The sequence below is a fragment of the Myxocyprinus asiaticus genome, chromosome 24 (genome assembly GCF_019703515.2).
Source record: "Myxocyprinus asiaticus isolate MX2 ecotype Aquarium Trade chromosome 24, UBuf_Myxa_2, whole genome shotgun sequence".
Classification (NCBI taxonomy): Eukaryota; Metazoa; Chordata; class Actinopteri; order Cypriniformes; family Catostomidae; genus Myxocyprinus; species Myxocyprinus asiaticus.
The window spans coordinates 28,424,305-28,438,168 of NC_059367.1; the positions used below are offsets into that span (position 1 = coordinate 28,424,305).

General features: G+C 35.8%; 1 non-coding gene and 1 pseudogene across 1 annotated transcript; both read left to right on the forward strand.

The window, feature by feature from the left end:
* Positions 1–6,541: 6,541 nt before the first annotated feature.
* Positions 6,542–11,932, forward strand: LOC127415407 (4-hydroxyphenylpyruvate dioxygenase-like; annotated as a pseudogene).
* A 408-nt stretch (positions 11,933–12,340) lies between these two features.
* Positions 12,341–12,413, forward strand: trnaa-agc (transfer RNA alanine (anticodon AGC)). The gene has a single exon. It is a non-coding gene; the product is annotated as a tRNA-Ala (tRNA).
* Positions 12,414–13,864: the final 1,451 nt, after the last annotated feature.

A 13,864-nucleotide genomic window follows, 5' to 3' on the forward strand; every position in this document is an offset into this window, starting at 1 on the left:
CCCGTCATCAGAGACCTCATAACAGGCTTACGTTCTGACCTTTTTATTATTATTTTTCTTTTTTTTATAAATAGACTCAAAGTGAATTTTTGTTCATATTTGAAGATAAAAAGAGCCGTTTGTTTATGAGCCTATGATATTTAACAAATGCGATTTTTAATAAAAATGCACAGTTTCTTTTTGAATCTTCAGGAAAACCAAAACTGACAATTCTGTAAGACAAAATTGTGATTCACATACCATGCCCTGACTCCTGAAGCTGATGCAAGGCCCTGCAGCAGAGAAATGGGTCTCGTGCACGCTCATCTGGCCATAGCCTATGCCTCGTGCAGTCATTCAACAATTGTCTTCCAGCCAGAGGGTAATGTGTGACTAATCACCATTTACTTAACAACATTAAAATATAGACATTACGTTCCTCAAACTGTGTAATTTGGCCTGGTTTTAACAACTAGGCTAAATAAAACGTCCTACAAATGTTGTAATTTGGCCTGGTTGTATTTTTGTATTTATGACGTATTTTAAACGTAATATTCAAACGTACAAATCACGCTATTTTAACACCTGAATAAAACATCACAGAAAAGTTGCATTTTGGTCTGGTTATATTTTCGTATAAAAAAAAACCGTTATATTTACATTTTTTGTCTACTTAAAGAATACATTCAAGGTTGGTACTTCACAACGTTTTGAAAACATTTTATTTTGGTTGTCTTGTTCAGGTGATGTTTACAGCATATCAGGCTAAAGATAAAGCGCAAATGTGTGTATGTTGTAATTGAATTGAATGAATGTGGTCATCTGGCAAGCTTTTGAAGGAACTTTTTAGAAAATCCACATTGTCTATGAAAATTATATGCACAAAGTAGAGCGTTATCACCCTCAGATTAGAACTGTGATTTAAGGTTTCCACTGAGTTTTTAGGTTGTGACAAGGACAGTGTCATATATTTTTTAGTGCAGATAGTACTAGGTAATGATTAACAATCAATTTAAGATTTTCTAAATAATTTCTTTGTCTTTAATTAATTCTGAATTTTGTACAGCATCTGCTAAGAGTCTGTTTTATTTTGAGTATGTCTTGTCAGGACTGTGCTCAAAAAATAAGCCACCAGTTAAAGTAGTTCACCTAAAAATGGAAAATGTACTTTTACTCACTCATTTATTCACCCTTATGTTGTTCAGTACCCATATGCTGTAACTTTTTCTTGGAACATAAAAATTGATATTTTAATCAGTTCTATTCCATAGAATAACAGTTTATAGTGAGCAGGAGCAGTCGAGCTTCATAAAGGACAAATACTATAAATCGTTATTAAAGGTTCAGTATAAAGACATCATAACAGTAGTCCATATGACTTGTGCACTTTATTCCAAGCTTTCTTGGGCCATAGAAAAGCTTAGTGTTGTATGGACTACTTTTATGGTATTTTAATGATGATTCCCCCCCCCCCTCCAGTTTTACAGTGTTTTTGTCTGTAAAAGACCATTGTTAGGATTCTTGAAGAAAAGATTGTTTTACGATTCTATGGGTGGAAAAAACAATGAGGGACAACTTGAGGACAGTAAATAATTTTGTGCATTTTCTTTTTGCAAGCCAGCTGATGTCATGTAATTGGTTATGTTATGACATGGTTACAGCCTTGATTGATTTAGAGCTTGGGCCCTTTGGGTTTAGAGCCCCCTGGGCAACGGCCCAATCACGGTGGTTAATCTGTCCCTGATCAGCATCTATAATTAATAAAAGAAATGGGGGAAGCACGTTTGTAGGCATAAATTGGAAATGACATACTGGATTAATTTGAAAGGACATAATGAGAATCATCTGACAAAGAATGTGTTGGAGGAGTGTTGGGAACATGGAAATAAGAATATTAAAAGCTTTGGATGAACTGCAAACAGAGATGCTCAAATAATGGGTATTACAGAGTAATCCAATAACAGTAAAGAAGACTCAACAATTACTCGCCTTCAAATAGGTCATTCTGGATCGCTCACTATTCATTATAGGAAAACATAAAACAGGACAGTGTAATTTTTGTGGTCTAGAAAACAGTTGAGCATGTACTGAACAACAGCTGCTGCCCATGCATTTTAAATCTAGACCTTCAGTGTGATTCATGCCATTAAGAAAACACAGTTTCACAATGAACAAGACATCGTATGCCTATCATACATTACGTGGCAGTCAACTAATAATACCAATGGACATTTTAAAAACACGTCCACACACGAAAGACAGAACCAAGGAAGTCTAATACCAAGAAAAAGCTCTCTATTAATATTTATTATCAATAACATGCAGAACATCTCAGGTTTTTAAATCCATAAGGATCTCTTTCTCGACGGCAATACCAGCAGTGATGACAGCCGACTCTTCAGCAAGATCTCGCGCTCTTCGCTTTCAAATTACGTACGACACTTAAAGCCTGATTGCGTCACTCAAGGCCAGCTAGAAGGCCTCGACTGGGACATATCCTAAAGATCACACCCACCAAGAACAAATAAATCAATCTGATTGGCTGATGAATCTGACAATCTGACTTTAGATGCCTATTCACTGCAGTGTTGAGGGATTCTGTGGAAATTCTGAAGGCCTGACGGGGTGGAGCTCAGACTCACGCTGCTTCGGCTAATGAGCTCGGCTTCGGGAATGTGATTTGTGAAACAGTTGTCACACTTTGCTTGTAAGCATAGAGGAATAAATTCTGATTGGATAAACTTTTTGTTTTTTTGCTATTCGTTTGTAGATGAATTAGTAGTGGAAAGCGATAGTAAATACATAGGTAAAAAGGTCAATGAGAATGAAAGGATGAAAAAGATTTATTTATTTAATAGGCATGTTACGCCAGCATTGAAGGCTTTGCTGGCTATGAGAAATTGCCACTGTTGTAGCCTATTGAATATGCAAAAGAAAGATCGAAGTTTGTTACAAAATTTAGAGAAATTGGTGAAACCACATTTAATTTGCAAAGTCTGCTTAAAAATTCTGCAGGAGATGGAAAAATATACAGTGCTGTTTTAAAATATCTTAAAATAACAGTTAGACAGGAGAATATAAGAATCTTACATAAGATCCGGTGAGGTTTTTTTTTTTTTTTTCTTTGCCATTGATGCTCCACTTTCCAGTCCAGCTGGTGGTGGTAATGCGCAAAAACGCTGGATTGCCAACCACGAATAAACAGTACAAGAAGAAGATAAATTCAGCATGTCATATTGGCTGAGTCTCGTTTGGAAGGATGCGTCCTCCAGAGGTCGCATTTGTCGGCCGCATGCGTCGTCGAGGCTGTCTCGTTTCATTTTATTTTTATTGGGAATGTAAAAAAGGTTAACAATTGTATAAATGTAAGTGCATATACATAAAATGCATTGACAATAGAGAAAAAATAAGAAAAAGAAATATATATATATATATATATATATATATATATATATATATATATATATATATATATATATATGAAATGAGACAGCCTCGATGACGTGTGCGGCCGACAAATACGACCTCTGGAGGACGCATCCTTCCAAACGAGACTCAGCCAATGTTTTGACCAGCAGGTGTCGCTACGCTCACACACAAAAAGACTGCTGTGAGGCGAGCAAAAGCTGACTAGTAGTAGTACTGTACTGTACTAATGCCTTTTTCATATTATTGTAAAAAGTCTTTATGTGTTATTTTGAGCTATTTTTTTTATATGTTGTGAATGTTTTTACTTTAATTTAAGCAATCTTTTTTTGAACAACATATTGTGAGCTGAGGACTGCACAAATCAAATAGAATAACACTAAATTTAGTATATTTTATCTTCATTTATTTAATGTAGGTCTATTTAAAACAAATACAACATGCTATACCTGATGTGAGAAGTGTAACTCTGAGATAATGAATTTCTTTAACCATTTGTTGTAAATAAACATCCCTTGTTTTGAAATGGTAGCAAAAAGCTGAAGGAAATATATAGTGACAATAAGTATTAGCTAGAATGCATTTCCTGGCTAAGTCTAATGGCTATCCTTGGGTGCACCCCAAAATTTAAGCAATTAGTTATTTTCCTCCTGACTAGGTCCCTTAGGTAGTGCCATGTAGCTCCTATCTGCTTCCTGTATGTGGTGTCAGCCGTTACAACTTTATGTAATTATTTAGATAATTTAGATAATATGTGTTTTTTATAGTTGTATTTAGTGTAAATCTTTGAATTCTTTGATGTTTTCTGCATTTCATAAACTTTTTTTTAATTTTTTTTTACAGAAGATGCTCTGTGCACCTGCTGTCCCTGCTGTTCACTGGAAGAACAGGAAGAGTGTTGTTTACAAAAGATCAAGAACACTTTAGAGACATTTAACAACCTTCTAAGGTTATTGTACTTTATTTGATTACCATTTGTCTGCATTTTTAAACAGAGTACAGAACAGGTTGAACTTTACCAGTATCTCTCTGAGAACCCATATTGAATCAGTCATAATTACATGTTGAGTAAATTTCTGCATTTTGGAGAGCATGAATATCAACAAGAGAAACCAATGAGCATCTTCTTAGTTGTAGCTGCAACAGTCTCAAAGAGACCACCCAGTTTCATGTTTTTAAAATTCTTCCTGAAAATAAAGATTAGGCATACAGTCCTTATTTGTCAAATTAAGGATTTTGAAACAGGATTTAATATATGTATATATCCAGACATCAACATTAATTGACTCTAAATTTGTCAAAGGTATCTTAAAATGTATTAACTAAAATTATACAACAGTACACACAATAGTGATAAGCAGTGTAAAGTGTGCTGGTGATAGTGGTGAAATAAAAATATAAAGTATAACATGAATGTAAAGGAAAATCTAATTGATTTACATAGCTAACTACACAAAATATCACACAAAAACAATCACTGCAAAACATATTCAACAGAAAAGCTATACAATATCCAAATCGCTGTGTGTTTCAGTAATCTTACTTATAATCTTACATACTATTTAGCTACTAGCTATAGCTAGGCTATTTTTCTCCCTCTGAGAGGCATTTTGTACACTCTTCCTTGGTGGTCTTTAATAGTTTTATATAAACTGATGGTCTTAAAATGAACAAAGTAAACAACACAGAACAGGCCATTTCTTCAACTTAGGTGATTTTGATGTGAGCAATGGCAATGTTCTACATGTTCTCAACATGACAACTGTTTGTATCGAGTAGTCTTTTCTTGTGATCTCTCTTGAGAACTCTCTCATTGCTTCTGAATGTACAACATGATACTTGTGCCTTTTCCGAAGCTTCCATTGCATATTAATGACTTTCATCAGTTGTTTAACTAACAATAGCTGTATTTTGATTGCAGCCATTCAGAATATAGACTTGATCAACATGTTGGCTTACCAACGTGAGACCTGCTATGCGAAGTCTTCTTGCCTGTCTGTGCAGGAGGTCGAGGAGGAGGCAGGGGCCCAGGAGGTTGACTTACTGTCTCATCTCTCCTCAACAACATCTGAGCACCGTTGCTGGTGGCAGTCTCCACACCCAACCCCCCAGTAGCTCTGAATTGGAATGGGGCCCCAGGGACAGAGGGAGGCAAGATTTAGGGGTGATAGTGGTCATTATGCGGTTGAGCATTTTTCTCCTAGATGCTCCCAAAGGAGGCATGCTGGGAGGTCTGTGTTTCTTGGTCTCCGCGGGTTCAGCTATTTTCAGTACATTTCTCCAGGCCGCCGACCACTCTCTCTGTATAGCTTTGAGTCTCAAGGCGAAGCTAAACAAGCTCCTCTCTCAAGTCCTTCTTTAATGACTCCAAACTCATTAGTACCTCCTCCAACATGGCTACACATCCCTCCTCTCCTTTCCTTGTTTCTAGTACTCCCTCTTCCACAGTCTCTCTCTGGTCCAGTGCCTCCTCTTCAGATGAGGGAATCTCAGTGGTGGGTGGCGGTTCACCCTGATCTCTCTTGCTCCTCTCCAGTTCCTTGGTGGCTTGGTGTACAACATCTAGTATACACATACGTTGAGCATCCAGACCAGCCTGTGTCCTGATCTGACTCCTCACCAAAGATAAGACTGATTGGACTCTAGTCTGCTTTTCTTTAACTGCAAATGGCTCTGCAGCTTCATTCTTCTCCTCCATTGCTTCATTTGTTAGATCAATGGGAGCATGTTCCTCAGCTTCAACCTGCATATTTATTTTTTCCTTTTCTCCCTCATCTCTGTTCCTCCTCTTTTGCAACCACTTCTGCAGGATGGCTGGGTTCTCTGCTAACTGCTCATTCATGGTGCTTGACTCTTTTTTCTCTTTTCGTTACTTTTCTTCTCTCCTCATCTTCTGTGTAATCATCTCTTTTCGGCTAATCTCATATCTTGTATTATCATCTTTCTCTATTTACTATATCTACTCTGTTCTCTCTTATGACAAGTGATGGAGATGTGTGTTGAGCTAAGAGGGACTAACAGCACTGTATTTCCCCTGAGAAGTAACTGCCCAATCAGTGTCTGCCTCAGACTGTCACTCACTGTTCTCTTGGGAAATATACCTCATGTGCATAAACACCTTTTCCAAAAACCAAAGATGGCGAGGTACTTTTTAATGCAAGTAAAATGTTGTTATTCTTTTACTTATTTATCTTGCAGAATCATTATAGAACTATACCAGTTTAATGCTGAAGCATAGACTACATAATATTGCCATGCCTTTGATTTGCATACTGACTTAGACAAACAATATAAATAAACCTTCATTTTATTATTGCTATGCCTCCAGACAACTTACACTGACAAAGGTGAAAAGGTATGAGATCATCATTATTATTATTAATATTAATAATGTGTTTCTGTTAAATAAATTACTTTTTTGTGTATAGGAAATTTCCTCTAATGCACAACTATTTTATTATATTTCCGAGCTCTGCTTCTAATGTTCTCAGAGTAGCTACACTATTTGATTTCTCAAATTAGTCTCTAGACTAGTTTTGCTTTAGGATGCTCCGTGGAAAAGAAGGCATCCAACAGACATTAATGTCATTGCTGTTATTGTTTTTATATGTCAATAGCACGAGCAGGGCAGGTTTGTCTACTTTGACCACATCACATTCTGGGTTGGAAATGCCAAACAGGTAATTTTAACTGTATAATTGTGTTAAATTTGTTTTATTATGAGTTTCTGAACCTAAGAGATGGTGTCCTGTAGGGAGATGCTACTTGCTCTCATAAGGGGTGGGAGCAATAAGCATTGCAGCTGCAGTAAACCACCATCTTCCACTAATTTGGTCCATATTGAGAGTTTTGGGACACTTTTCTAATCTCCCCAATAGGTGGAGTCATTCTCTTTAAATTTAGAAAACTGAATGGTGTCTGTAGTTTCACTTTGAAGAATCTTTTTGTGAAGTTTATTTCATTTAAAACTCAACCCATTTGTGAAGTTTTTGATATAGTTGTTTTAAACTATAATTACATGTGTTCTAAATTCAAATTATTCTTGTTTTTCCTGTATGTTGTGATGCATCCCAGGCAGCATCTTACTACTGTAATAAATTGGGTTTTGAACCCTTAGCATATCATGGGGTGGAGACAGGCAGTCATAATATAGTGTCTCACGTGGTGAAACAGGGGAATGTGAGAATCAGGTTTTGTCATCATTTCCATACAAACCCAGCCACTTTGATCTGCGTTGGTCAGAATTTGTAAAGGCCACATGCTGTAGATATGAAAAGCAGCTCTATTCCATGATCAACAGAATTTGTATATCTTTTCTGCAGATTATTTATGTCTTTACCTCTGCACTGAATCCTGGAAATAAAGGTGAGAATTAATCATTAGTACTGATATTGTTTGCTATTTGATGATTTTAAAAAACAAATTCCTTACTGTTTCATCTGTCCTCTTTTTAAAACAGAGATTGGGGATCACCTGGTGAAAAATGGAGATGGTGTTAAAGATATAGCTTTCACTGTAGAGAACTGTGAGTTCCTGGTGGAGGTAAATATTGATAATTTACTGTCATGTTTTATTTCTTAAAAACATTGTTTTAAACCCACTAGCCATATGGTGCAACATTGTTTATTGTTTAATGACATTTTCCCTGCAGAAAGCAAAAGAAAGAGGTGCCATCATTATTCAAGAGCCTCATGTTGTGGAGGATAAGTTTAGCAGGGTGAAACTGGCAGTGCTGAAGACAATATTTATAATTAGTTTTAAACTGAAAACATGTCCTTATTTATAAAAGTCATTATTATTAAAAGAAATGGATTTAAGGGGACACACTTTTGGCCCTACATTTTCTCACTGATTCCACTCCTACATTCTTTTTATAGTATGGTGATACCACACACAATCATAGAACGGGCAGGGTATAATGGCTCTTCCTCCCAGGATTCAAACATCCTCTTTTCTGTGACCCTTTCTTGGCAAAACTCTGAGTTTTGTATGTTTATTGTATGGTAACTGATTGGTACTGTTAAATTCCATTTGCCACAAATGATGTGTTCGTGTGTTCTCATAGAGGCGGTCTGTTTTATTTGTTGGTCATATATCTGTATATAATTTATTTTCTTTCATTGTCCTTTTCTTTGTCTCTTAATGTGATTTGTTCTTTTACAGGCCAAGTGGCAAGCTAGACTTCATTGGTTGGAAATCAGCCAGACAATGAGATGGTGCCGGTAGTAGAATGGTATAAACGTAACCTTTCTAAACCCATTGAAATATAAAGGAACATCACTAGAGGTATAAGGTTAGAACAGTGCATGTCGTCGGGGAGAAACTCCCTATTTGCTCCCATCCACTAAGAGCCACTCCCCATGGATCAACAGTTGGTCTCCATGGTGAGGATGGAGCAAAGAGAGGAAAGATCAGAGAAGGTGAAAGAGCTAGAGCTGGTTCTAGTAGACTTGAGGAGAAAATGGATGGAGACCGCAAATGGGGTGAAAAGGGGGTGGTTGCATTTGAAGCAGTTGTAGTGGATGACTGAATATCATGCAAGAAAACTCCTTAGCAATTATAACTCAGAAACATTACTCCTCAAAGGGTCTGAGTTGCCATATGGAGACAGTTAGGGAGGAAAGGAGGGTGGTGGGGAAAGGTTAGTGGGAATAGCACTGATTTAAAACAGACCCCATCAGTAGACATCAGTCAACCGGGTAGCTCTTGTTCATAGATTCGATACAGAGCACAATTTGACAAATAAATATTTTGGCAAATAATAAACAAGCTTCCCAGGAGAAAATAGTCCTTGATGTTTATTTAACATGCAGTCTCCTTTAATGATTCGCAGGGATGCAAACTAATCACCTTTTTGGCTGAAGTCAACTTTTTTTGAGCTAATTTGCCTAATTTTATTGGTTAAATTTTCCACATTTTATATATTAACATCACTTTAATTGGGAATTGCTGCTTAAAGGAATATTCCGGGTTCAAAACAAGTTAAGCTCAATCAACAGCATTTGTGGCATAATGTTGATTACCACAAAAAAATAAACTTGACTCGTCCGTCCTTTTCTTTAAAAAAAAGCAAAAATCAAGGTTTCAGTGAGGCACTTACAATGGAAGTGAATGGGGCCAATTTTTGGAGGGTTTAGAGGCAGAAATATGAAGCTTATAGTTTTATAAAAGTGCTTACAATAATTCTTCCTTTAAAACTTATCGTTAAATCGTAATTTTTACAGTCATTTTAGGGTTTGACATTACATCGTCATTTTACAAAGTTGTAAAATTGGACATTACTTTACACAGAAAAGGTTAGTTAGTGATTTTATCACACTAAAATCATGTTAACACGCATATTGTTTATGTCTTGTGGCTATATAGTGAGGATTACGGATTGGCCCCATTCACTTCAATTGTAAGTGCCTTACTGGAACCCAGATTTTTGCTTTTTTTTAAAAAAAGGAGGGATGAGCCAAAATACAATATTGTGGTAATCAATATTATGCCAAAAATTCTGTGAATTGAGCTTAATATTCCTTTAAACACTTAAAGCTATAATACAACAAACAAATCAACTAAAAATACAATCCTGCAACACCTGCTATGGCTTGCTCGACTTTTTCACCTCTCGGGAGTTTGCACCCCTGGATTGAAACTGCTCGTTTCAAGCAATAGTCCATAACCATTGCTGTTTATTTTACAGATGATAACCTGTCATTGTCTTGCATTTTTGCCTGTGTTTTTCACAGCAGGATCAGAGTTATGCACTGACGTGTGTTTGTATGTCCATTTGAAGCTATCAGAGGAACCTGCTTTTCCATTGATTCTGGTCTGTAGATGATGAGCAATTACAGACTGAATACAGTGCACTGCACTCCATAGTGGTGCCAACTACGAAGAAACTGTGAAAATGGCAATCAACGAACCTGCCATGATTAAGCGCAAGTCCCAGATCCAGGCACATATTTACAAACATGACATCTCTTTAACTTCTATACATGCTTTCATCCATCTATCTATCAATGGATGATTCATCCAACTATCTTTAATGATATTTTCTCATTGTTTTTTAGGAATATGCGGAGAACTATGTTGGCCCAGGGGTTCAACACATTGCCAGAACTCCTCTAACATCATCACAGCAGTGATTAAACCACAGCCAATCTATCGGGAGATTTTGCAACAAAATTGATAGTGAAAGTGCAAATTATAATAGTCTTTTTGAGGTTATGTATATGAAAATAAATAATTCATATATAATTCCTCTTTAGATCCGTAACCTAAAGGAACGTAGTATTGAGTTTGTGTCAGTGCCTGACCCCTACTACCACCAGCTCAGAGAGAAGCTGAAGCACTCCAAGGTAATAATTGTTGAGGACTTCAGCATACTGCAGGTGAGTTTTTTTATCAGCTTACTATCAGAAGTTCGAACAATGCAGAATTTACATCTTAAAAACATATTCATCAAACACTTATTTGATTCCTAGCTATCCATATGAATACAAATGTCTGTAGCAGGACTTGAGCAGAATGGGTAATAATAATGCGGTTTCATTTTATACAGGAACTTAAAATCTTGGTGGATTATGACGACAATGGCTACCTGCTGCAGATCTTCACCACACCAGTGCAGGATAGACCCACTGTGTTTCTAGGGGTCATCCAAAGACACAATCATCAAGTAAGATTGCAATTATAAATCTCCGAAACTAGCAATATTTCAGACATTTTATTTCAGTTTCTATAAATTTCACATTCATCATAGCTCATCGAAGAAATTTTATGTCAGTGTGAATAACATTGCATTATTCTGTTGTTTCAGGGGTACGGTGTGGGAAATTTCAAATCTCTGTTTGAGGCAATTGAAGCCGAACAGAATGCCAAAGGAAATCTCACCATCCTTACACCATAATGGCACATCAGAGAAACTCTAAATGGGCCCTTTAGAGTAAACACTCTGAGCACAGAAAATATGCCTACATATGTCAAAAGATGCACAGAAAACGTAATACTTTAATGTTTAACATTGTCATATTTTTGTCAGTAAACTAAATACTTTAATGTTTAACATTGTCATATTTTTGTCAGCTTTCATACACACTGGAGAGCTTTTGTCAATGCAAGCAGTGCCATAATATTCTGTACCACCAGTTTTGCAAAATGGAGAATATTTTGCACCCTTGGAAATTACTTTTGGTTGGTAAATTTTAATCATAAAACAGTGGTCAAATATTGCATGTTTAGTTATATACTTTAATCTCACATGACACTAACACTCTTTAAATGCTTGCTGATGCGCGGCGCTGGAATAATCCATGAGGTTCCCGTTTAGCTTCTTAAATTTGAGTCCCGCCTTCATCAATTTGATTAGCTATCTCAAATGACATTGACAAGTGGTGTTAGATTGTGCACGTACAAAATAAACTTTTTTAAACCTTTATGTTATTCCAGCACTAACGTAATGACAATTAGACAACGGTGCATAATGGACTGCAGCAGAACAGCAACAAGGATATCAATTCAGGGCCAATTTGGCTATATCTGATTATTGTATATTGCGGTTACGGCCCTGATACAAATCTCAATTTCTCTAATGTAATAAAGGGATGCTCATATTCTTTATATTCTTCTCTTTGCATTCTGCATTATAGCTGCGTATTGTGTTTTTTCACTACAAGCATCTTGACTACAAGCATTTTTATTTTTCAGTGAACGCATGAAGCCGTCTTTTAGTTTAAAAGGACGGACATTGAAGCAGCAGGACTTGACACCAGTTTTGTTCCAAAAGTCGGTTTGATATCAATTAAAGAATATATAGATTTCTTAGACGATGTACACATTAGCTAATATTCGTCTTGTATTTCTTTCTATGTACATTTTGTATTCATTAAAGAGCTAAAAGGAGCTTATTTATAATGAATACTTGTATGTGGTCGCTTATTATAGCACAGGGGAATTAGCTCAAATGGTAGAGCGCTCGCTTAGCATGCGAGAGGTAGCGGGATCGATGCCCGCATTCTCCAAACGTTTTTCCTTTTGTTTCTTTTTTTTTTTTTTTTACCGTATAAAAATGTATTTGCAGAAATGAAAGCTATATCAGATTATCGTTATTATATTACACGAATATGCGTGATGCATGTGTATGAACTGAAGCCTATGTGTTTGTTTGGCCTGTAGATTAACCACATGAGGGCACATCCATTAAATATATTTAAAAAAATGTTTTTATATTTAATTAAAAATACATTGATAAAAACAAGTTAATAAAAAAAAAACCTGGATGTGCGTTTACCTAGTGGTGTGTGATTTTCAAGGGAAATTACATAACTCAACATGTGGCATTAAAGGGACAGTTCACGCAAAAATGAAAATTCTCTCATTTACTCATGCCATCCTAGATGTGTATGACTTTCTTTCTTCTGCTGAACAAGAATTTTTTTAGAAGAATATCTCAGCTTTGTAGGTCCATACAATGCAAGTGAATGGGTACCAAAATTTTGACACTCCAAAAAGCACATGAAAGTAGCATAAATGTAATCCATAAGACATTTAGAACTGATACGATAGGTGTGGGTGAGAAACAGATCAATATTTAAGTCAGTTTTTGCTAGAAATTCTTCTCCCTGCCCAATAGGGGGCATATGCATGAATAATGTGAATCCCCAAAAACACAATAAGAAGAATGTTAAATGGAGATTGACTGAGCAGGGTGGAGAATTAATTGTTAAAATTGACTAAAATATTAATCCGTTTCTCACTCACATCTATCATATTGCTTCTGAAGATATGGATTTAACCACTGGAGTCATATGGATTACTATGCTGACCTGGTTTTAGGAGCTTCAAAATGTTGGTACCCATTCACTTGCATTGTATGGTCCTACAGAGCTGAAATATTCTTCAAACAATTTTCATTTGTTTTCTGCTGAAGAAAGAAAGTCATACACATACGGGGTGGCATAAGGGTGAGTTAATGATTCATTCATTTTTGGGTGAACTATTCCTTTAACTGACTAAAATTATTAAATTAAACTGAAATGATTAAAACAGTATAGTGTACTTAGAGTAAAGATTAGTTTGGAGACAATAAAAACAGTTGTTGAAAAATATACTTTATTTCCATTTATACATCACAATAAAAACTCAGAAAAACATATTTAACTTTAATCCAAACCATCTAACAATAAGCCTGATAAAAATAAAAATAATAAAAAAAAATAACAGTTTAAGCAGTAAGCCCTGAAAAGCCCTGAAAATTCTGCTATGTACAAATCTCCAAATTTACACATGAATATGGTAAAAACTGAGCTTCTGAGGATGATATTAACTATTTATTTACCTTTGTGTTAAGCTGTTATTGGCTTCTGTATCAATCTGCACTAAAAAAAAAATATATAATTTTAAGATTTACGCATTTTAATTTCATAACAAAATTCCATTAAATTTAATTGATTCAACTTAAAAACAAAAACAA